Source organism: Cibotium barometz, chromosome 6, assembly GCF_041138505.1.
Source record: "Cibotium barometz isolate CiBa-2024 chromosome 6, ASM4113850v1, whole genome shotgun sequence".
NCBI lineage: Eukaryota > Viridiplantae > Streptophyta > Polypodiopsida > Cyatheales > Cibotiaceae > Cibotium > Cibotium barometz.
In genome coordinates, this window is record NC_141051.1 from 61211241 (window position 1) to 61236961 (window position 25721).

Genomic DNA, 25721 nt, shown 5'->3' on the forward strand with positions numbered 1-25721 from the left:
TTTTAGTATTCACATTATCTAGCTGTTGGGCTCCTTGAGATTTTGGCCAAAAATGTGTGTACAATCTAGCCTATGATGTTATTGGTTTCTCAAGCTCTTGGATTACATTATTCCAATAATCTATCGCAGGACTATAATATCTTGGCACACCATTTCCAAGATTGTGCCAAGATTTTATGTAAGACTTTATTCCTGATATCACATCTTTATGCCCCTTTACATACTCTACCATTGGCAATAGAGGTGGATTACCCGGTGGTAACATTGGTTTACATTCAATGTATTTCTTCCATAGTAGGATACCTCCATCCCTATTCCTCCAATCAGATGTCGCTAGATGCACTTTATATTGCATTATCGGTGTAGCCCCCTTCATGAAGAACCAAAATTGAAGCAATTTTAAGTGGCCTATAAGTGCTTCTTGACCATCACAGGGACTTCTATAAGTAAGTAGGGCACTGAAGAGCAAGTTGAGCTATTCCTTAACGTATCCATCAAATGTAGTAAAGTGAAGGTCTACCTAACTCTCAATTTCTGAGAAAACTTGCTAAACATTGCATCTATGTCCTCATGTGTGTATCCAACCATTAAAAATCCCAACTAGACAGTTTTGAAAACACCCCTTGCAACAAGGAGAGATAAATATGCAAACAAGTACTATTTTTGTTTTCACCTGCACAGTTATCCAACTATAGTAGCAAGTTCTTTAGAATCTTGTGGAATGATGAAAACACACTAGAACCTTGGTCAACCAGAGCAAGAATTGGTGTGGCTGGTGCTCTTGATAATATGGGCTTTGCATTGGAAGTGGAAGAACTTGCTTGATATGCTGGCGAGGTAGTAGCTACTTGACAAGGGCGCGAGATGTCTTTGGGATTCCATGCACTTCATATCGTGAATGGCAACAAACAAACAATCATCCCATTTAGCTTAAATTCATATTTACTCTTCTAAGCCTTGAGTCTTGAAGCCAAGATATGGAAAGCACATCATATACATAGTTTGTACGGGTTTCTTAAGTCTGTCCCCAAAATCTTGGCATATGCTTATTTTACCATGTCATGATCCTTCACAAGATAACATTTAATAATCAATAATGGAAACCCCCTTTGCATTGATTCAATTAACACATAAAAGTTGGAAGTTGGTGGTGCTCTCTCCTTTGGAATTGTGTTTATGAAAGTGTCGCTCCTTTTTTTTTGAGGTTGGGGCAATTAACCACCACTGGAAACTCATTTGGTGGTCTATTCTCCATCAACCTGCATGGCCTCGAAGGCTATACATCATTGTAATGAGATCTTGTCTAGCATTATAATCTGTTTGATAGGCCACTTAACTAAGCTGATGCTATCCACCTTAGATATAGTTCTGTCGCTTGATGTACTCTCATTTGTCCTTTCAACAGTCACACCCATGTAATCCTCACCAAGTTGCTCAAAGTTGACATAGTTGTCTGAAACACATACAAGATCAACCCCTTGTACAACATCTAGGTCTTGCTCTTATTCCATAATAAGAGGACTTCTTTGTTCTTTCAAGATTCTTGAATTTTGAGGTCATTATCTAGAGATGCTACTAGTATTGCATCTACAATTGGAGGTTCGATAAGATCCATTTGTTTGTTTTCATTTTCAAAAGGCCCTCCAAAATTCACAAAGTTGCCAAAAGGCCTTAACAACATCTTAGGCCAACAGATGACACTCCAGATTGCACCTCTTAGCTCTCCTATATCCATTGTAGGGAAGGGAAGGTCTACATCCTTCACACACTCCTCCACAAACACATACACATTCCCTTGCCCAATCTCTGTACCATTGCAAAAAAAGGATCTATTTTAGACACACAGCCAATACTAACACATTCATTTGCTAGCATCATTAAGACCTTGTCTCCAGGTTGAACATCCGTCCCTATCATTTTAATGTAAGATTGTCATCACAAACATGATCATTCAAATGCCCAAGAAGTTGGAAACATAGAATGCACTCAATATTTGAGGGTAACCCTAAGGGTTTTAGAATGGCCTTAGGGACATTCTATATCTACCATGCATGCTGCAGGTACAAAATTTCCCTAGGGTCATTCTACCATATGGACATGGTTTTTCTAGTGTAACACAAGGGGTACATAATGACCCTAGGGATCCAGTGTAGCACAAGGGGTATGGAATGGCCCCAGGGCCATTCTACCATGCTTATTGTTTTTCTTTTATAGCACAAGGTGTTTTAGAATGGCCATAGGACCATTCTACCATGGACAGTGTTGTTCTAGTATAACATTAAAAGGGGTATAGAATGGCCCTAGGGCCATTCTATAATGAAAACTCTTGCTCTAGTGTATCGTAAAAGGGTAAAGTGGCCCTAGGGCCATTCTACCATGCTCGTTATTTTTCTTGTGTAGCACGAGGGGTTCTAGAATGGCCTTGGGAGGGCCATTATATATCCAATGTAGCACAAGGGGTATAGAATGGCCATAGGACCATTCTTCCAAGCTCATTGTTTTTCTTGTATAGTATACAGGGTTCTAGAATGGCCCTAATCAAGCACCACTGTTCTAATATATCATGAGTGTTAATGGATAACATACTACCTTACACACACAAGAGAAAGAAGAAGAGAAAGGTGCATATGAAAGGGTCAAGTCCAGTGAATGGCACCTAGCTAACCTGATGAGGGTTAACTCTTCGATGTGAAGCTGCTAGGGGCTCACTCCACACTCTCCTTGTGTCATCCAAAGAGAGATCCAAGTTAGGTAGTGAGTAAGAGGGAAGGAGCTATGGAGAGCTCAACCTCTACCTCATGCCAATCGTATGCAAATGGGGCATGGTAGATAGCAATGAGAAGGTAGAAGAGAAGAGAAGGGAGAGCATTACCATTCCTACTCACATGCGCCAACAATCTAAGCAAGCAAGCCACAACACAAGTAAGCAAGCAACCATAAACTCAAATGAGAGAAAGAAAGAGAAGGAAAAACTCAATTGAGACAAATGGGATTGTCCCTTTTCATATTTCATCAAATGTCTTATAAACATGAGCTTATATTTACAATGTCCAGCCGCCCAATTACAAGTGGGGGCCCAAAACTAGTCTTCCTAGTTTTACTAGCTCTATGTACATCAAATATTCATGACTGGCATTACACATGCCGTAAGCTCGGTCATCCCATATCTGATTTACAATTAGTGCATTGTGTGGTTATAAAAAGATGAGCTACAAAAGGCGTAGTACCCGTTTGAAGGTCATGTTAACGGGAGTGATTAACATACCCCCCTCCCTAAAGCAGGTATGTCCTTGGAACTGTGCAGAGCTATCTGTAGTATAAGGAATAGGTGCGGACGAAGTCCCATCGCAAGGTAGGAGCGCGAGGGGCATGATGGTGGAAGACCTGGTAGCTGGTCCAAAAGGTGGTCTCCATCATGTCTTCAAAAGTTTGGAGCCTCCAAGTAGGCATCCAGATAAAACATTCATAATAGTCAAACATGTGCTTGAGAGTTGGCCCTTTGTTTATGTCAAAGGCAAGGCCTTGGGCTCCTTTAAAGTAGTGCTTCCATGTGGGGAACGACTCCAGCAAGGTGATGATGAGGTTGAAAAAGCGTAAAGTTGTGATCATCGGCTGGGTGAGGACCTAGTTATAGCGGCGGGGCGGATAAAATCATGGAAAAGCCGGACCATAGATTCTTCTGTGCATGGATGTTGCACCAACGAGGGTGCGAATCACAGGAAGTTGAACTACAACTTCGGGTTTTTCTACTACTCTTTGTGGAACGTCTTCCAGAACCATCGTCGTCGAATGGGAAGGTAGTCGAGGGCTGATCCTCACTGCGCATGGCGTGTTATAGCAGAACTCCCAAATCAATGGTTTGCTAAGGAAAGGTCACCGCCATGCCGACTGCTCACCCATGAGTTTTAAAGTTATGGGATGAGCAGCGACAGATGGCTGGTGGTAGAGCCGCCCGCGAACGAGTTCGGGGAGGGTGGTCACGCCACTAGTTTTTGTGCTTTGCGTCAAGGTAGGGGCAAAGAATGTGGACGTCCAGGCGATCGATGATGCGGCTAAGAGGCTTATGCTGGAGTTTTTGATGATGACTGAGCAGGATGGCTATTGCCTGCTTGAACTCTGTTTGATCTAGGTCAAGTGGTTGGGTGGATGGTTGGGTGGATGGTTGCTGAGCCGGCAAAATGGGGGCGGAAGGGCTGTTAATGAGGGTTCGGTGGCAAGGCCGACGTCAAGCAGTGGTGGTGGTCTAAGGAGGGGAAGGCATCCCGGAATGCGATGTGCATTTCTAAGTGAAGGGATAATAAAGGGGTGAAGGAGGTGTGGGTGATGGGGGTGGAGTGGGAAAATGAAGGGGAGGTGAAGAAGAGTGTGTGTGAAAAAGAGGGAGGGTCAATGTGCCTGAGGGGGTGGTAAGGGTGGGGGTGGGTGAGGTGGAGGTGCAGAGGATGAACTTAATGGGGGAGGAGGAGCTGGGGGGAAGAAGCTCTTGGTGGTGGAGGTGGCAAGCTACCCTGCTCATCATTTTCATCGTCTCATTACTGTTTGGGACAGGGCTAGCTTCAGCAGCACGAGGACTGTTAGCATAGAAGAATTGAACTGCCATGGCAGCCTCAGCTTCATTGAAACCCCAGGGAAAGGCAACACGGGAATCATCAAACTAGAAGATGCTAGTGGCCGCTAACTTCGATCTGAAGGAAGCACCTATGGTACTACAGAAGGAAGCAATCCACCGACAGAGTAAGGGAATCATCAAACTGGAAGATGCCTGTGGCCGCTAACTTCAATCTGAAGGAAGAACTTGTGGTACAGAAGGAGTAATCCACCGACAGAGTAAGGGGGTAGAGGGTCATGCAAAAGAGAGAGGTATGCGTCATTAACCAGATGCCAGAGGGGTACAGGTGAGGGCATACGCTGTTGGGGATAGATAAACCTAAAGTTGGTGGGGTGGCTTGGTCAGATGGGAAGCCATAGCGGAGGAGAAGTCTCCAACCAGTCAGGGTGGCTTGAAGAGGGTGCATGGGGAGCTCAAAAAAATCATGTGGGTGGTGGTGGAATGAGAGGCCCCTAAAAGAAGAAGTATGGGATTAGGGTTAGGCTGTCAATAGGGAGTTTAGTTAGAGCATAGGCGTATTGGTGGTGGGAGAGTGGCTCATCGATGTAGAGGGTATGTTGCAGAAGGTTGAGGTGTATACTCTTGAACTGGAGATTGATGAGCTGATAAGGGGTTTGCAGAGGGAAGGAAAAAATTGGTAGCTCGGTCGCCGTCTCCATCAGGGCATCCACTTTCTTGTCGAGGGTGCTAGATGGGGCAACAGAGGGTGAAGGGGGAGGCAGGGCTGCCCTAGCTTTAGCATCGCCCAGCTGCTCTTGCAAAGAGTGGATGGTGGCCTCGATGAGCTCCCGATATGCTTTGCAAAATCTGCTTAAGTGCAGGTGAGGAGGTTTTCTACTACCTGGGCCTAACTCGTGGCTTCCTGATGTGCAGGCCTTCAATTACGGTAAGCTCGTGAGATGAGTCTCTCGGCCGCTGCATGGGTTGTTGTGACTTGGTGCTCGAGCTCAGTGATGCAGGCAAGTATAGTGTCCAACTACTCTGTTTGCTGATCAAACTTCTTATGGAGCTCCATAAACTGAATGTTTATTTGGTATAAATCTTCAGACATAGCACGCTCCTGAGCCTTGGCTAACATCTCTCATTTGGGACATCTGCGCCACTTCTTGCTGCCTGTAGATGCAGTCTGTCATTTGGGTAATGAGCTCTCATGCCATATGTGAGAAGCCAAGTGCGAAGTTTGGGGGACTGATGAAAAACAGGTAGAGGGAGAGGAGACACACACATAGGAGCAAACCCTAATGTATATTACAAACCCTAACCATAGAGAGAAGCCATCTCCCTTCTCACACAATGCATAAAGCCATCATCCATCATACACAAGACACACTATGAGTTGTGTCCACACACTACTAACCCTAGCTAGTGTCCACACACTATGACCAGCTGGACGCAGTCATTTATGTCTCACACATGCTGCTAACTATCATGCCAGCACATAGCACAGCTAGCACACGCTGACATCGAGCTTAAATCTCAACAGCCCCTCTCAAGCTCATGATGTACTGCCATAGATGAAGATGTAGATGTAGATGAGCTTAGGCTATCAAAGCTCATGATGTACTGCCATAGATGAAGATGTAGATGTAGATGAGCTTGAATCTCAACAGCCCCTCTCAAGCTCATGATGTACTGCCATAGATGAAGATGTAGATGAGCTTGGGCTATCAAAGCTCTCAAATGACATTTTTGTCTTGTGGTAATGCAACCAAATCCCATGTTTCATTATGAACCAATGAGTCGATCTCAACATCCATTGCCTTCTCCCATACATGCTTCCCAATAGCTTCTGTATAGCATGTAGGTTCCACATGCTTCACCAAAGAGGTCATATATACGTAATGCATAGCAAAATCACGATATGTCAACTTGTCAACAACTGGATATCTGACCCTTTGGGATCTCCGCAATGCATGCGGATCACTCTGAACACCTATCACTCTAGCATGTGGAGGCACATATCTATCCTGCCTTGCACCAGGTGTGCGTAAAACAGGTATGCCAAGTTCCTCATCCAAACTCTCTAAACTTGATGACTCATAACCTGTAATTCCAATTCCTTCAACTTTATTTTTCCCTTTATCCACAGCACTACTCCTAGTGCTCACACTCTCATGTCTCAAGCATTCTGACCATGGATGTATAGTGCTACTCTCAGACTCTGCTGGCCCAGACATAGAGATAGAACTTGCTTGTGGCAAGTTCACATGCACATCAGCATCAAGAGAATCAATGACACCCTCATCCTTTGCTTTGTACCAACTAGCAAGTTCATCAAACCCCACATCTCGTGAGATAACCACTTGCCTAGTTTATGGATTGTAACATTTATATGTCTTGCGATCCTGTGCATAACCAACAAACACACACTTCTCTGCCTTAGGATCCAACTTCCTCCTTCTCTCGTCAAGCACATGTACATAAGCTATGCAACCAAACACTTTGAGCTGTCCAATGTCTGGCCTAAAACCTGTAAGCCGCATCTCTGGTGTACTTCCATGTATGGCTGCTATGGGCGTCTTATTAAGTATATACACTGCGGTGGCACATGCTTCTGCCCAATAATAGTCTGGCATGCTCTTCTCATTGAGCATCGCCCTGGCCACTTCACAAATGACTCTATTCTTCCTCTCAGAGCAACACCATTTTGCTGAGGTGTATACCTGCAAGAGTTAATTGCCTTCTTATGCCATGCTTTCTCAAGAAATGCTCAAAAGCATATGAGGTGTATTCAGCACCTCCATCTGTCCTCAAACATTTTATCCAAGAGCCATATTGCTTCTCTGCAAAAGCTTTAAAGTCCATAAACTTTTCCAACACTTCACTTTTCTCTCTGAGAAAGTAAATCCAAGTCATTCTGCTGAAATCATATGAATGTCACATAATATAAGCTGCCTTTAATGGATGGGTTTTGTGCAGGACCCCATACATCGCTATGAACTATCTCAAGTGGCCTGCTACTCATGTTGCCTTCTCTAGGAAATGGTAACCTTGCCTGCTTTCCAAACTGACAGGCATCACAAACATGCATATTCCCATCATACTTGAATCTAGGAAACCCACTAACAATGCCTCTTGCCTGCATGTTCTTTAACCTTTATATGTTCACATGTCCAATCCTCTTATGCCACATGTCAATGTCCTGTACCACATTTCGGCTTTTAGAGAACATGGCTGATTTCAACTCAGGAATCCCAGCATCCAGCTTAAATAGCCTGCCTTCTTTCTTGCCTTTGGCGACTCTACATCCATTTTTGAAATCCTCAACGAAGCCACCATGCTCGTTGAAACGAACCTGTAAACCCTGTTCCACCATTTGACCAACTGACTTTTTGTAATAAAAGGCACATACAAGACATCTGCCATAGATTTTGTTTCACCATTGTGCATAACCAATGGTACACTTCCAACATGTGTGATAGCATGTTGGGTATCATCTCCTATCTCCACATAGCCTTTCACATCCATAGGCTTCATATGCTCAAACCATTCACCATGACAAGTCATATGGTTTGATGCTCCAGAGTCCATATACCAAGTGTCATCATTTTCACCATTTGACATCATAGATCCCACAACATGTTTCATGGTAAACAAGTGATTTGTGCTGCCATCATTACTGCTTGATGCATAATTTCCACCATGTTGTGCATAATGTCCACCATTACTGCTTGATGCATAATTTCCACCATGTTGTGCATAATGTCCACCATGTTGTGCTCTACCCCCTCTCAAATCATTTTGTTTGCGGAAACAATCATGTGCCATATTGTTGAAATATACAAGTGAATAGGGTGTGTGTGGGAACAAGCTCTTGGATAGAGGCTGTAAAAGAGAAGATGTAATTGTGAAAGAACCTGTGAAAAGGTGAGAAGAATCTACTAGGAGAGAATAATGGGTAGCATGAGGGAATTTAGGAGTGTGGAGATATTCTAGGAGATATTCAGGGAAAAGAGAAGAGGTGGAGAGAATCAGGCAAAAGGTGGAGATATTCTGGGAGTAAATCATGGAGAAATCAAAGGGATTAGATGCTTGATGTAAACTCTATAAATTGAGGCATAGCCCTAATGAGAATTTGCTGGTTTTTGAGTATCCATGCCTACATTAATCTATTTGCTAATTATTCACTAATTACGTCTTAATCATTTGCTAATCACTTTGTTAATGATGTTGATTCTAGTGTTTGATCTACCATAGCTCATCATTATGCTCAAATTTCAACATGGTATCAGAGCCATGCCTAGAATCAATCAGATTTATGAGCCCATTAGTGAATTAATTAGGATTAGCAGGTAATTAGCAAAAAAAATCAATTTTTAGTGAGTTTTTCATCTTCCCCTTCACCCCCAGCCAGTGGAGGACTCCATTCTCCTTGCACACTCAACCATTGCCGAAACCCTTCTAGCCCAAGATAGCTAACCCATAGGAGCTCCAGCCCATCAAATTAGAAGCGCAAACCGCCCACGGAAGCTCCCGATTTTCGCTGATTAAAAAGCTACGTTTTTCTGCAGTAAATCAATGATTTCTACTTCATCAAATCAAATGGGTCTAATTCCTCTTAGCCCCGGGGGTTTTCAAGCATGCTCTACAAGCTGGTGAAGACAGAATTCAATTTCATCAAGTCTACATTGAGATCAAAGCTCTTCATCAAATCTGCAGGTGACTTTGGTAAAACAGAGATTAAGCTTTCATTATTTGGTCAAATCTTGTGTTTCTTGGCTTAATCCTCTACTAGACTCATTGCTATTGATGCCTTTGAAAGCATTTGAGCTCATTTGAAGTGGAAGGCACCAGATCTGGGCTCCCCGCATACTCTGTTTTCTGCACACAAAACAGAGCATTAATTTGCTAATCAGTGATTAATCAGTGCTAATCACTATATTTTGGTGCAATAGAGGGTTCAAATTAACCATTAGGTATCTGATACAGATCCCTATAACTTCAGATTTCAAATCGGAGTTGGTTTGATACTCCAACCATCCCGTACAAATTGGTTACCCTTAATTTAATGTAATTTCTGGTAAAATTATGCTGATAAATTTGTGAAAATCATCATTTTGCATTTAACCCTTGGTTAATGCCTGTAAATCTCACTCAAAATCAAGATTATTCACAGCCAGAGTTGCATTTGGAATGTGCATGAGAATGAATGCTATACGCATTATGTATTGGGCACATTGCATCAGTGTAAAAATGGGAACAGACACTGCCCTTGTCCAGAATAAGGCAAGAGGTAAGACCTCCCGCATAAATTTGGGTTTGCATTGCATAATGACAAAAGATAAACATAAAAAGCCCAAAGGAACTGTCAGCAAAACATTGAAATATGTTGCTCACATGGAGCAAAATGACCTGACGGACAAGCTCATGGCCCCAGCCATGAAAGAAGAAGAATATCTCTTCCCAAGAAGAGGATCCACACCAAGAAGATCTGAAAGAAGACATGGACACGAGAAGAGAAGCTACCACAAGAAGAGAAGCTACCCCAAGAAGATTGAAAGAAGAGACGGACGCGTGGAGAGAAGCTGCCACCACGACAAGAAGACTGAAGAGAAGAGAAGATGTGAGGCTCCAAAGAGTGAGGAGCCATGTGAAAATCTCTGAGAGAGAAAGAGAGAGATAGACCCCACAACCCAATGTAACCTGACCCAATAAAGTAAAACCACCTCTGAGCCACCGATGATGTAGGCCACGTGGTAGATGTATGTGTGAGCACTTTAGTCAAGGTCGCGGGCACTTATAGTAGCCTTGGACACATAGAGAGAGAGAGTGTCAAGGACTATGGAGTTTAGGGACTTGAGGCACTGGTCGCGGACTGTCAAGTAAGAAAGAAACTTGATACAGGGTCCAGGTGTGCTGAGATAACTTGAGGGGAGGAGTAGACACTGGTCGCGGAATACCAAGTAAAGGGAGGCAAACTTGGTATAGGGTCTAGGTGTACTAGGAGTATTCACTTGAGGGGAGGTGTTGAAATATACAAGTGAATAGGGTGTGTGTGGGAACAAGCTCTTGGATAGAGGCTGTAAAAGAGAAGATGTAATTGTGAAAGAACCTGTGAAAAGGTGAGAAGAATCTACTGGGAGAGAATAATGGGTAGCATGAGGGAATTTAGGAGTGTGGAGATATTCTGGGAGATATTCAGGGAAAAGAGAAGAGGTGGAGAGAATGAGGCAAAAGGTGGAGATATTCTGGGAGTAAATCATGGAGAAATCAAAGGGATTAGATGCTTGATGTAAACTCTATAAATTGAGGCATAGCCCTAATGAGAATTTGCTGGTTTTTGAGTATCCATGCCTACATTAATCTATTTGCTAATTATTCACTAATTACATCTTAATCATTTGCTAATCACTTTGTTAATGATGTTGATTCTAGTGTTTGATCCACCATAGCTCATCATTATGCTCAAATTTCAACACATATGACCAAATTTTCCACAGTAATGGCATTTCACATTTTGCATAGATGTTTGTTGGCCTTGCCAACGTCCTCTTACCACAAGGATTACCTCTGCCTCTCTGAGGTGTATATCCACGACCACCTCTAGCGCCATATGTAGGCTGAAAATTCTGTTGTGGTGACCTGTCCTGCCATCCACGACCATTACCACGGCCACGTGATGCAAATCTCCCCCTGCCTCTAAATCCTCTTTGTGAATAGAAAGCCTGATTTCTGCCATTATCATCATGGCTAGTAGATGCATCATGAAAAGAATCACTAAGTTTGATTTCCTCAACAAGCAAGAGTGAAACCAACTCATCAAAGTCTGGTAAACCTATACTTTGAACTGAGATGGATGTATCAAATGACTTATACTCCTTGCTGCCAAGACCACGCAAGGTAATGTCTACCAAATCATCATCAGGCATGGGGGAATTGATTGTTGCCAATGCATCTTCATACTTCTTTATCTCTTGTACATAATCATGGATGCTCCTTCTATTCCGTTTCACATTATGAATCTGTTGTCGCAAACTGAGACTTGCAAGCACTAGTGTCTGTATCAAACAACTTTACCAATGTATCCCATGCATCCTTGGGATTCTCAGCATCATGTATATGTATGAGTATAGCATCCGAAATACATATAGACAGATAATGCAAAACTTTGTATGCTCTTTCTGACCATTGCTTATAAGCTATAACCTGTTGCTGTGTAGGTTGTTGAGGCTAGCTCCGCACTTGTAATAAGATTCCAAAAACCTTTTCCCTTCAGAAAGCTTTTGATCCTGTACTTCCATGCCTGGAAGTTCTTCCTATCCAATTTTTCATCCACAATTTGTACTAGATTATCCGACATATTTGCTCAATGCAAATCGCACCTTCCGCACACATCCAAATCTGTAAACGAGCCTTCCTCAGCTCAACCACACTCCTATAAGTGTTCCAGATACTCCAAAGTACACAATGAACTTCACTTTTGATGTAGAAAATCAAACTGATTGCATCCAAAATGAACTGGCTTACGCAGTCCCAGGGTACCCTATTTTGGCACGCTTTTCAAGGCTTCAAATTGCAATGTAGTGGTTCAATCAAGTGTGGATAACTTGCATTGACACCTAAACAAGCTCAATGTTGCATATCAACACCAACCAAGATGTGTACATACCAATTTTGTCGAACCCCCTTCTCTGTTTTGAGAAAAACCAGAAAAACCAATAAAACCAATAGTAGAATTGCTCTAATTTCTTCAATGCTTGTCCAAATTGAGAGACCATGCATTCATTAGCTTAGCAATGATGTCCACTAACTCCATGTAAAAGGAATTAGACCAATTGTTTAAGATGAGAGAGTAATTAGTCCATTAATCACACTCTGTTTCACTACTAATGACAGTAGACAGCCTGTTTAATCAGCTCATTTCCAGCTCCATAGATCATAATTGCTCCAACCAATCATGTAGCAACCTCCTCACTAGTGTGAATCACAAATTTTCTAAGCCAATTTTGGAATTTATCAAGCACAACAGTTGATTTGAGTCCTCCACTTAGCAAAAATATCAGAAAATGCTCTGTTTTCCCTGTATGAGCTGCGCCGCCTACTATAGAGGGAATTTGGGACCTTTGTAGTGTCAATTGATAGTACATATGATTGCCTAACACACCAAGGCATGTGTGTAACCCATCAATGGTCTGATTTTTGCCAAAAACTTGCTCTAATTTCATCCACCAAGTGATTCTTTTTCTTTGTTTTGTGAGAGCTTCAAAAACAGTAATTTTCAATCACTCAAATGCATCATAAATGCAAGATATGCGCCAATGCGAGCCATGCAAACAAGCCTTAAAGTGTAGCACCATACAAGCATTGCCATAAAGGTGATCTTAACAGCACATAAAAAAATGCAACCTTCTCTCTCGACTAATAGAGATGTAAATTATACTGATGGAGGTGACATTTATTCTCAGGGTCTGTAGCATCTATTTATAATCCTCTGTGATGAGCAGCTACAACACAAGCTTTATTGTTCCAAACATCTAACGAGTATCAATATTGCAAGTTTAAAATTAGATAGAGCAAAGAGATAAGGAATAAGATGCAATATCTTTAATCATTGTAGAACCGTGTATCGACCTAGTTTAGTGATCATGAGAGATGAAGAAGTCTACCTCAACTACCAAAACAACAAAAATAAGTGGAGCCATCTAATCTTGAGATAAGGTTCTACTTTCAAAAACCCTAAGGCTACCTTAATTATTGTAAAGAGTCTTTTGTGAGGTGTGTTTATATGGACTTATCTTTTTTGATTATTTTTAGTGCATAACCTTAATTAGTGCAAAGAGACTTTTGTAAGGGGTGTTTATATGGGCTTATCTTTTTTTATTGTTTTTATCGCATAACGCTCATTTCCTCATTTGTACACTGAGACACAAGGAAGGTAGGGAGTGAGTAGAAGTGACAAGAAACTAGCAAACAACCACATGAGCAAGTAAGGATAATCCCACAAGAGCTAACAAAGCCAACATGTACTTAACTCATATATAAGGGGGTCATTTCAAGCAATGAGCCTTTCTATATGAGTATAAGTTTCAATCTTGTAGCCTAACTTAACTCATTGCTCATTTCAAGCAATGAGAAATATAACACATCTAGAGTCTTTCTATGACTACTATAAGCTTCAATCTTGTAATGTAATTGAACTTGAATCTATTTTCAATAAGCACACACACACACACACACACACACACATTCATGATGAGTTCTCTTCATTTTTATCTACCTTAGATTAGTGTTATCATTAGTGTAGAATTAGTTTCTAATTAGGTAATTATCTTGTTAATAGGAGAACTTGATCCATGTTTCTTAATAATCTGCACTCAAGACTGTAAGTGATGCCATACACCAAGAGTACCTCTAATGTACCTAAGTAATCACAACTCTTGATTCTAATGACTCTCCTTTGGCTTGTTGGAAAACCTACTTAAAACACCAATTGTGTAAAGTTGAAATCAAGTCGTGTTAGTGAGAAAAATTGAACTCCAGTTTCCTATACTTCTTCTTGATATACTAATGGTGAAGAATCTTTTGCAGAAAGCTTCACATTCACCTCCATATAGGCATTGACACAAGTTTGCAGTCGGTCATTCCAAATTCTATGAGAATCTCAAGCATACTTCTGTTGCTAGTGATATGAAGACCTTGCGTGACTCCTGCACACCTCAATTCCCAAATAGAAATATGTATAAGAGCCACCTGTCATCTCAAACTCATGACTTGAGTAGCATATCTGTTATTTGCTAGATCATTTCTTCATTGTTACCTGTGATGTTTAATCACTTACTTATTGGAAAACCAAAGCAATCTTGCCATACCTTTTTGAAACATATAAGTGAGGATTATAAGCACTTCTAGTAAACCTAATCTTTTTGAAAAATTGCTCTATCCTATGATACCATGTCCTTGGGGCCTGCTTTAGCCTATAGAATGCCTTCTTCAACCTGAAAATTTTATTTTCTGATCCAAGCATCTTAAAACCTGGTAGTAGCTGAGCTACATATACCTCCTCCTTGGGGCCTGCTTTAGCCTATAGAATGCCTTCTTCAACCTGAAAATTTTATTTTATGATCCAAGCATCTTAAAACCTGGTAGCTGCGCTACATATACCTTCTCCTTGAGATTTCCATTCAGAAATGTTGATTTGACATCCATGTGAAAAATTGATCACTGCTTATGATGAGTAGCCAAGGCAAGTACCATGTGTGGCGGTACTACCCTAATAGTTCTCATGCAAGCTGTGTAAGCAAAGGTTTTAGTAAAGCTAAGACCCTCCACTTGTGAAAATCCCTACGCAACCAACCTAGCTTTATATTTTCAAGTGAGCCATTAACCTTATAGTTAGCTTTCCAAACCCAATCGGTACCAATTATTTTTCTGTTTGGTGTGGTTAGTCAACTAGCTCCCAAGTGTTGTTATTTATGATGCTATCATACTCAGACTGCATCGTGGATTTCCACTTTGGATGTGCTAAGGCTTCATCCAAGGTGGTTGGTTCCTTCACTTGTTCCCATTATCTTAGCCATTAGGGCCATGTTGACAACATGAGAGAGATAATCTTCTATGCTCCTCTATTCTCCTTGATTTGAGAGGTCCATTCCCTAAAGATTTTGGCATCTTAGGTTTATCAAAGAATTGCTATGCCCAATTTGGAAGTAGCTTTTCGTGTGGTGTAGTGTGGTGTGTGAGAGTCTTCATCCTTTGAAAAATCCTCCTCATTAAGAGAAAATTCGGCTAGTGGGTTGGGATCATGGTGGGTTATTTCTCTGACTGATGATAGAGTGGATGGACTTGTCTCCTCCATTGAGTGTGGCTACTCCACCAACAAACACCACATCTCGGTGTTGGTGACTACCTTCTTCACCTCCTCTGGATCATAGAGTGATAAGCCTTCGACTCTTAATTGTATCCAAGAAAGATACACTTTTTGCTTTTGGCATCAAGCTTCTTCCTAGATGCATTTGGTATATGCATAAAACATTCATAGCCAAATTTCTAAAATGAGACACTAAAGGTTTCTTACTAGAGTAGTTCTCTTGTAGTGTGATACCCTTGAGCACCTTTATGTAGAATGTAAACTGCTATGCTCATTGCTTTAGCCTAGAAAGTGTCTGGTAACCCTTTCCCTTTAAGCATGCATTGAGCCATCTCCACGATGAACCGATTACGACATTCTACAACATCGTTTTGTTGAGGTGTCGTGAGTTGGCACTTGATGCCATTCTCCTTGTAGTAGTAGTAGTAGCTATCAAATTCCATTAAATGGAATTCTCCTCCTCGATTTGTACAAAACTTTTTTGCCATATTTCCTATCTCATTCTCCAAAAGCTTATGCCACTATTCAAACTTGCCAAAAGCTTCAACCTTATCTAAACCCACATCTTCCTACTATAATTGACTAGTAGCATAAAGTAAGATGACCCCCCTAATGCAGTAATAGACATCTTACCATAGGATCAACATGTATTAGCTTTAGAGGAGTCATTTGTTGCTATCTCCTATGGATTTGCCTTTGCCATGTTGCTTGCTCATCATGTAAGCCTCACATGGCTCCTGTAGTTTTAAAAATGCAGGTAAATTAGCTATCATTCCCTTTTTCTACATCTCCTTTAACAATGCAAATCCAATGTGACCAAATCAATCGTGCTAAAGTCTATCCTTACCCTTATTTGTAGTCTCACATGATGAGGGCACTCAGCTCACACACATTGTTGTGCCTTATTCTTTTGCCGCCTAACTTGCCACAATAGCATCTAGAATTTCTACTTCAATTTTCTTGAAGCATACTTCAAGGCCATGATCCGTCTCATCGCAACCAACTGACCAACAAGTTCCTCTTGATTTGAGGTACATAGAGTATGTTTGACTGCTTCTTCTCTTCACCTATAGTAGCTACTACAAAAGAGATGGTTCTAGACCCTTCAGCTCAACATTTGGCATTATTCCCAACAACAACACTGATGGGTTCCTATAGAGGCTTCTAGAAACTATACCAGCTCTTTTTACCGGTCATGTCTCCCGATGCTCCATTATCCAAAATCCATGAATCATCAATAATTGGATAGATGAGCATACCTCTTCAATGGTAAACCAAAGCTTAAGCTCTGTGTCTCATCATTGTTAAGCTGACTCCTTTTCCTTCCATGAAGACTTAGGGTGCTATTCTTCTCATCATTTTTTTATGTAGTCCTTGTCATCGTGACCCTTCTTGTCATAGTAATAGTAGCTCCCTTGAAACTTCTTCTTTTTTAGCTTCTTCTTCTTTTCATTAAAAGATACCACACCATTTCCTTTAGCATTGACCAAAAGTGTAGCATCACTTCCATCACGGGTCTTCAGCCACATCTCCTCAAGAAACATAACACTAAATTTTTCAAATGATAAAGGTGGTACTTTAACCCGAGTGTGCTGTAACCAAGCTATCATACTTTTTTGAAAGAATTTGAATGCACCTCTGGGCTGTTTTATCATTGGTCTTTGTAATCCCCACCATAGTAACCATTTGATCCCGTAGATTTTTGATCCGTGTGATAAATGCTTCAGCATCTTCTCCTTCAGTAAACGTTTTAATAGTAAGCTAATTCTCTAGGTTCTAAATTTTGGTCAAATTCTAGGTCTCATACTGGTTCCTTAGTATGGTCTAGTCCTCCTATTACTTAGTTGTGTATTGAATCAGAGTAAGAATAGTATCACTTACACTAATGATGGTGGCACAAAAAGCGTGTAAGCATTGCATCTCTTCCATGCCCCAAAGAGTAGCATCTGGTGGAAGAGTTCCTGGGATTGGTGGTTTCCACCCATTCTCATTGATTTTGAATTTACGGAGAGTGTACTTTGTTCTATAAAGCTTCCTTTCTGTGAAGTGGGTGGATGAATGCACATGACTAATGTAGTAAAGCAGCCCAAGATAGAAGTCATCACTCCTAGTACTCTACGCAAAGAAAGAGTAGACTTTATATACTATTTCTATTAAAAGCACACAAGCTCTGATACCATAAAAGAATATAGCATAGCAAAAATATAGATAGCAAACAAAGTGTAATAGATAGAGAATGGAGAGAATTTAAAATTCTCTGATAGGTACAATGTGATGGTGTTGTGCACCCATGCACAACACCATCACATTGTAATAGATAGAGAATGGAGAGAATTTAAAATTCTCTGATAGGTACAATGTGATGGTGTTGTGCATCCATGCACTCTCAAGGATAGTTTAGATAATGATCTAGGCAGACTCTGGATGGAGGATGTACTAAGTGTAGAGGGTGTGGATACTCAAAAGCATTGGGGATACCTTTTCTTGTGATAATTATTTCCATATATAGTGTTGCAGGTGGTGAGATAGGTGCATATATAATAGAGGCGGTTACATAACACAGACATGGTTGGTCAATGTATGACCAACCAACCACAATGCCCACTAATAATAAGCCCCAAGCCCTAGCTACTGTCCCTAGGCCCCAGCTAATGCTATAATCCTTGACCATCTCCTAACCATCAATGGTCACAATAACGACCAAATCGATGTCTAAGTCAGGGTTCCCACCAAAGACACGTGCACCACTGGCTTCTCCATAATGGGGGTCTTACAAATAAGCACCAAACATAGATGTGAGATACATGTTGAGATGTGGGCATTGAGTGTATACTAACAGAGACGTATAAGACACTAAGCATTGATGTTTGTGCCTCTTTCAACTATATATACATGAAACTCCTTTGACATATACTCCCCTTCTCAATCTGTAGTACGAAGGGTTCCAACTTTACTTGTAGACACATTTTCAGCCATAGAAACAAAGTGTCTAAAGCATGTAAAAACCTTTGATTTTTCTTTTAACAAATACACCCAAGTGTGCCTAGAGTAGTCATCAATAAAATTCACAAAGTAGAGATATCCCTTGATTGATGGTGTCTTCAAGTAACCACACACATTACTATGTATAAGCTATAATTTTTGGATAGCCCAAACTAATCCATCTTTTAGAAATGATGGCCATTGCATCTAGCCCAAAATACACCCCTCATATACATGTTTGATAGGGGCCTCATGCTTGGCAACATTGACACTATCTCTTTCCTTTTAAGGCATAACAAACTACCAAATTCAAGTGACCAAAGTGAGCATGCCATAGCTCTACGTCACTCATAGCACATGTGCTGGTAGCTCTACATCACTCATATAGCATGTGTGGTGGTTGTAACTAAACAAGAATTATTATGTGTCAATCTCTCATATCTATCCAACTTGTAAAGCCCATGGCTTAGAGTACCAGATACCATTGTGATATCTTCATCACTTCGGTCACATGAATTGTACACCTACCACTAACAGATCTGACCACTACTAGACATGCCTTGATAGCAAGTTCTTTTTGATACGTGGCATAAACAAGACTTCTAAGAGAGTGATTATCCTACCTTTTATAGTAGTGAGAACGACCATTTGTAGTAGTGAGAACGACCATACGAACTCCTTTTATAGGATACAAGGAGTTGTTTACCCATGTTCCTATTCCTCCTTGAAAAGCAAACTCAAGTGAGGAAAATAAATCACACTCAGAAGTAACGTGCTTGTTAGCACCACTATCAAAGTACTAGACATGCTTATTTGTCATTGACATGTATACATCATAGACATAAGGACCATAACTTCAGTGAATGAATGCCTAATTGTCTTGTACATAGTTCACTGTCTCCTTATTTTTAGTACTTGGTGCTAATGCATAGCCACCACAACCATGATTGACTCTTTCTTCTTGTCCTTTTATCTAACCTATTTCTACATTCATTAATGTAATGGCCTGGCTTTCAATAGTAGTTACATTTTCTTTCCCTTGGGCTGATTTCTTCTTTGGCTTATAGTAGCCACTCTGAGAAAAGGATTTTCCTTTACCTTTTTACCCCCCCCCCTTGGCATGATTCTGCCTTTGGCTTATAGCCACCCTAAGAAATGGCTTTGCCTTTATCTTTTTGACCGGTTGTAAATGCCTGATCTCCCACATGTATACTAGTTTGGTTTTGTTAAGATTTCTCTTCTTTTGTAAGAGAAATACAACCAACTCATCAAAACTAAGGGCATTGGGGTTACCCTTCATCATGAGTCCTACATGAGTCGAAGTGTAGATGTAAAACCCTGGTAGAGCTATGAGAATAGTAGATAACAAAGATCTATGTGGATAGGCCTCATCAATACATGTGCCAACCGATTCCTTGAGATCTTTAATCCTTGTGAGAATATCATCCATTAAATCTCCCTCATTCATATGCTCGGACTCTAACTACTTACACACGTAGGCCACTTGTGTCTCACTACACACCTACTAAAGAGCAGTAAGCACATCCCTCGAGGGGTTCACCTCAAAAAATGTTAGTGTACCATGTGAGTTTAATAGGAGGGATTTTTTAATTAGATACATTGAGAAAAATTAACAGGATTACATTAATAGGAGGGTTTTTTTTTATTCAACTTTAGAAAAAAATCCATTAGTTCATAAGTAAAGAAGGATTATTTTATTGGGGGAAAAATTTTAGTTAAGGGGTTTTTTAAATACCTCTTGAACGCACGTGATACCTAGGGTTTTCTAGTAGTGCACCCCCCGAGGCACATCCCAATCCTGCTTCACAATTTTACATGAGCGAATATGAGTAATATTGCTCCTTTTCACTGAAAGTGCTAATAGTTTACGTCCTTGTGTATCCATGTCATCCCACCTGGCTTGTTATGCTATGTTTTACATGGTTTCCTATAACAGAGAATATCTTCTGTGTGACTACTACAGCACGACTTTAGCACAACTTGTAGGTCACCAGATCTGACCAAAGTACATGTACATACACCCAATGTTAATAATACATGTGCGAACATTGTTTGCACTTTCAAAATGCACCGATGCACTACAATAACTAGATTTTGACCAAAGACAATTCTCAACCAGAACTTGTCGAAACTGCCAAAAATACCTCGCAGCAACAAAACAGAGATCGAGACCCGATTATGGCCACAAAACAATCAGTAAAAAGTACTACGTACCACACAAGCACTCCCAAGCTTGCGAAGAAAGCTCCTCAATCGGAGATGTGTAGCTTTTGGAGCTACCGAGAGGTGTTGTACCTAAACCAAGTAGGAAAGAGATGATGATGCTCTTACCCCCGTTTACCGCTTCCTTGCTTGTTTGTTCTTGCCTCTTGCTTGCCTCCTTAGCTCTCACACGAACCGAAGCTTTGATACCATAAAGAGAATGTGGGGGAGAGAGAGAGAGCTTGAGTTCCTTGCAAGCAAACACACACACACAAGAGATTGCAAGACACAAGAGAGATGGATGGCTGAATTTTCTTCTATCTTCTTCTCTTCTTTACAACCATATAACTAAAAGATAAGAGTACATAAATAAAGGGAAAGTACTCTCCTACAACATAAAAAGTGGTTGGTCTATAGTGTGAACTTGACTATATGAGCTGGCGCTATAACTATGCCATAACTCTAGTACTCCAAAAAAGTGATGGTCACACAACCTGTCATCCACTGGTGACATATCGACCATAATCTCACCAACTATGCCGATGGTATAAGTGAGGAAGTTGTCACCTAGGTGGGTCATCAATGTACGCCGTAGCACTAGTTGAGTTTGATATCTTAACACCCACGTGTTTGGTGCATAGAGCTGGTGCAACTAGCTTTGATGCCTTTGACATTGATTCTTGTAGTAATGGGTAGTATCATAGTGTCCCATCCTCATGGAGTATGTACACTAGATTCCTCGTTATCTTGGCCATAGGGGGGGGGCATTCCGTGCTTGTTTGGTTAGCACATCATATTAAACACCAGACCAACTCATATCTAGGATATAGATGCAGTTTTGACTCTATGTAATCTTTTCTTACCGCAACATTCCATTGCTCTTCTATGGCTAGTGTGTGGCTTGTGGCTCTTTCCATTTGTCTCATCTACCTTTGGAGACACTGTGACAAAGGATGCTTTTGATGGGGTTCCTTCAGGAAGATTCCTTGAAGAAGTTCCCATGAAGTTGTCGTCAAAGTCTACCGCACTTCTACTACATGACTCAAAGTTTTGGTGCTTTTATGTGTATAAAATGTTATGCAAGGTTGAATCAAGGATCCCTTCTAGCTCCCATAATTAGTTATTTGGCCATTAGAGAATTTATCATTGTCAAAGCATCGAGAGTGGAGGTATCTCACTCTATTGATACAGACTGTGAGATCGATTCTTTCTCTTACTGTCTGACATGGTAAAGTTGATTGACTAGAAGTTCCATCAGGTTCCTTGGTAGAAGTACCCAATTGTGAAAGTACTATCTTCAAGGTGTCAAAGTCAGCCTTATCTTCTAGTTTTAGTGATAGAAACCATTGAGCCACCTTTCCTTCCATGATAAGGTTGAAGGTACTCACCCTTATAAGGTCATCAAAGTCGACCACATGTGTTACACATCTGATCAAACACTTCCACGTGCATAATGGGATCTATAGTTCCATTGAACTTGGGCATCAATTTTGGGATTTGCATAGGTTTGATAGTATTTTGATGTCTAGGTTTGGTCCTACTATAGGTTAGTGATGGTGTTACTACTAGCCCATTGAACTTAGGCATTAATTTTGGGATTTACATAGGTTTGATAATATTTTTATGTCTAGGTTTATTCCTATTGCTATCGTTGGTGGTGGTGTTGCTTTGCTAGCCCTATTGCTACCCCGGCTCCCTATTTGGGGTACTATCCTTAAGATATTTTTAGTGGTTAGAGTAGTAAGTAGTGGTGTAATTGGAGTAGTAAGTAGTGGTGTAATTGGAGGCTAAGGTAGTGGTGGCTGTGAGTGATAATATGGGTATGGGTAGGTTTATGGCATGGCATATGCTAGGTATTTGCCTTGCCCTTAAGGAAAGTTAGGGTGCCATGGAGGGTATCCATGTAAGCTCGGTCATGCTATGGTATGTATGCTCAATAGACTAATTCCTCAAGCTATCTTTTTCACATAAAGTGAAAAATCTACATTGGATATCTGAAATCTAATGGTAACAAGATGCCCCCCCGATCTTGTTTTACCATGCTTTGGGTATGTGTTTCAAGCCATACAAGGCTTTATGTAACCTGTACATAAAATCTAGGTGTGCATCACTCTCATAACCCGGGCTACATCATGTATACTTCTTCTTGTAAATAACCATGTAAAAATTATTCTTTACATCCATCTAATGTAAAGACCAACCTGTACATAAAATCTAGGTGTGCATCACTCTCATAACCCGGGCTACATCATGTATACTTCTTCTTGTAAATAACCATGTAAAAATTATTCTTTACATCCATCTAATTTAAAAATTATTCTTTACATCCATCTAATGTAAAGACCAACCAACCCCTCATGGCTTCAACCATAGCAACAAATGATCCAACTCTCACAATTGCCATTCTCAATGTCTCCTCATAGTCAATGCCATAGGTCTACGCATAATCCTTGGTAAAAAAATCTTTCCTTATAGTTTCTCATCACTAATACATCCAAGTTATGCTTGACCTTATACACCCACTTACATCTAAGTTCCTTCTTTTCTCAGGAAAAGGCACTAGCTCCCATGTTGTATTTATATCCAATGGTTCTATCTCCTCATCCATAGCATCTTCTGATTTTTTATTTCCAAGTGCCTACTCAAAACAAGTGGGCTCCAACTCATATTTTCTTTAACCATGTAAGCATAATGATGGGTTTCATTTATCAACCTGTCTCAATAGGGTGTATTACCTACCATCATATCTCAACCTTTCAATAGGGTATCTTACCCTTGTAGACCTGCATACACCTGGATCAGTGCTAAGTGTCCTTAAAACAATCCTAGTTCTCCTTACACTAGAAGTAACCACTAACAGAATGCACAGCTCCTCATATCAAGGATCTACTTGGAGCCACTAGAGTGATAGATTAGGTATAAAATGTTGATCTACCATTTCCTTCCCTTTGTATCGTACATGTGTATCTACATCTGACCTCAATCTATCGAACCATGGACTAACATTAGATCCACTACTAGAGGGCTCTTTAGGTCCACTAAGCACACATGTGATTGTTGTTCTACATGTGGGGCAACACCATTATTTCTTATGTCATATCTTCAATTACCTTCTCTCACTGGTTTAACTGGTTTATATACCAGCTACTCATCTCATCAAAGATAACACCTTTTGTTACTCACGTCTTAGAAGTGGTAGGGTTGTAACATGTATAGCCTTTTTGCTCCAAAGCATAACCATTGAAGATGCATTTCTCTATCTTTTCGGATCCAACTTTGTTCTCACTTCATTGAGAACATACATGTGATGATATGAATGTATCATAGTACTTGGAATCTATAATTATTGTAATCTTGGTAGATCCCCATACATTAGAATGTATAACATCTAATGTTCTTGCATTGATGTGATTTTCATGTAGAAAAGCATGTTTGGCTTACCAAGCTCACGTGCTTTACATACTTTGTACATACCATCAACCTTGAAGTCCTACAAACTTTGGGTTTTCATAGACTTCATTGTGTATCACATGACCAATACACTTGTGCCATATTTTAATATCTATAATGACATCCGTCCTATGCACAAACATGGATGTCTTCACCTTGGGAATGTTAACATTCAAAGTAAACATCATGTTATTTTTGTTACCCTTTATAACCACGCGGTAATGATTTTTGAAGTCTTCCACAAAACATCTTTTAAGGATTAAACCTCACTTGTAGACCCTGTTCAATAATCTGTTCAATAATAGAAACCAGGATATTTGTAATATTTAGAACATGATATCTATTTAGTACTTCATTTTGTCATCCTGTATAGACAATGGTGCTTTACCAACATGCACAATGGGGTGCACAATATCATCACTTGTTTCTACGAGCCTGGTTTTTCCATTTTTTGCATATCTCTAAACCACTCACCACCATGATTGGCCATGTGGTTTTGATGAGAGGCATCATAATCTTTATACCAAATATCTCCCAATCATGAAACATCTCTTGTCATGGAACTGAGCATGTAATACATCACATACAACTACTCACTTTATCTCATCACCCTATTTACTTGATGATACATAGTTACCATATTAACTTAAATTCACTTTTATTATCATTCTAGTTTGTATAGGAGTCCTTTGCCATGTGCCCTGATTTGCCATGTTTATAGCTCTCTATGCTTTTACTGTGGTAAATAAAACTCTACGCTACTTGCATTTTGATTTCTTTGCCAGTCCACCTTGGCCTCTCTAGCTCCTCCTATCTCTAGAGTGGCCCCTTCTACTTGTCTATGCATTGAATTTCTATTGTTGTTTTGCTGCCCATGATTTATGTTTCCAAAACGGTCTATGCCTTGGCCTCTAGATGGTGATTTGCCTCTACCTCTACTTGTATTTGACTAGAAGGCCTGGTCATATGAATTTCTAGAGAATGAACCTCCCCAAATATTTATGTCCTTTTACAAATGAGAAAATAAATCAGTTCTTGAAAATTAGAAAACTTATCTTGAACTCCAATGGAAGGTTAAAATTAGGAAACTTCTCTTGAACACCAATGGAAGTCTGAAATTAGATGTATTTCTTTTCAAGACCATTCAAGGGGGCCACAATACAAGGCATTTAAGACGTTTATTCAGACTCGGGAGAACATTCTTAACTTTATAGATTTGGTGTTAATGGTGATTATTGAAGAAAAGAGTTTGGGTGAATACCAGTCTTCACAAAACAAAGGCAGTTTGGAGTAACATGCCTTCTATACAAGTGCAGATAGAGGACGAGATAGAGGTCAAGGTCATGGCTAAGGTGGTGTCCCACGAACAGGTAATCAAAATTATGGTCATCAACAACAGTCCCATGAATCAAAACAACACATAGGTGGAAGAGGCTAGTTCAGAGGTAGCGGGAGTCAAAGAGGTCATGGAAATTGGCAAAGGCATCAAAATGATACACGAGGTTGTTTTTATTGTGGCAAATCTAGGCATGCGTAGATAGACTGCTATAAGAAGCAAAATGACATGAGAAGTGAAAAATTACATCAAAATAATTATGCGTCCTCTAGCCAAAGTAATGAGGACAATGAAAGGTTGTTTGTTATGTGACA